Consider the following 1,317-nt stretch of genomic DNA (forward strand, 5'->3'; position numbering starts at 1 on the left):
TTTCCATCATTGGGTATCTTGATTCTGCTCCGAGGAGTCTCTTGCTAATGTAGTAGACTGGCTTTTGAACTTGGTCCTCTTCTCGTACTAGCACGGTGCTAGCCGCACCCTCAGTGACGGCCATGTAGAGGAAAAGAGGTTCTCCCGCCTTGGGCTTGGATAGCACAGGCGGTTCAGCCAGATGCGTCTTCAGGTCGAGGAATGCGCCTTCGCATTCCACTGTCCACTCAAACTTCTTGTTTCCCCGGAGCAGGTTGTAGAAGGGCAAACACTTGTCGGTTGATTTGGAAATGAACCGGTTGAGCGCTGCCACCCTTCCTGTGAGGCCTTGGACATCCTTTCGCGACCTAGGGGAAGGAAGCTCGAGCAGTGACCTGATCTTGTCGGGGTTTGCCTCGATTCCTCGGGTATTGACTATGAAACCCAGGAATTTCCCCGATGCGACACCGAAAGTGCACTTCTGAGGATTGAGCCTCATGCCATACTCTCGCAGTATGTTAAAACACTCTTCCAGGTCGGAGACGTGGTTATCGGCAGTCTTCAACTTGACCAGCATGTCATCGACGTACACTTCCATGTTTTTTCCGATCTGGTCCTTGAACATTCTGTTTACAAGCCTTTGGTAGGTAGCTCCGGCATTCTTCAGGCCAAATGGCATCACCTTATAGCAATAGACATTAGTCGGGGTCATGAAGCTGGTATGTTCCTGGTCTGCCGGATTCATCGCGATCTGATTGTAGCCTGAGTACGCGTCCATGAAGGACATGAGCTCGTGCCCCGCCGTGGCATCCACCAGCTGATCGATCCTTGGAAATGGAAAGCAATCCTTGGGGCAGGCTTTATTCAGGTCGGAGAAGTCAGTACAGGTCCGCCACTTCCCGTTGGGCTTTGGAACCAGCACGGGATTAGCGACCCAAATTGGAAATTTGGCTTCGCGGATAAAGCCACACTTTTTGAGCCGGGCCACTTCTTCTTCAAGGGCTTCGGCTTGGGTCGTTCCTAAACGCCTCTGCTTTTGGGATTTGGTAGGAACACTTTTATCCAAGTGGAGTGTGTGCATGATGACACTCGGGCTGATCCCTATCATGTCCTCGTGCGACCATGCGAACACGTCCAGGTTTTTCTGCAGAAACGTAGTCAGCTCCGCTTTTCTTTGGTCATAGAGGTTCTTCCCAAGCTTAACCGTTCATGATGGGTTTTGTTTATCAACGTTCACCTCCTCGAGCTCTTCAATAGCCTGGAGCTCGGATCTGTCCTCGCCTACACGGGGGTCAATGTCCTCGCTTAAGGCGAGCTTTTCCTCTTCAGAAATCTGAG

Source organism: Humulus lupulus, chromosome 2, assembly GCF_963169125.1.
Source record: "Humulus lupulus chromosome 2, drHumLupu1.1, whole genome shotgun sequence".
NCBI classification, from domain to species: Eukaryota; Viridiplantae; Streptophyta; class Magnoliopsida; order Rosales; family Cannabaceae; genus Humulus; species Humulus lupulus.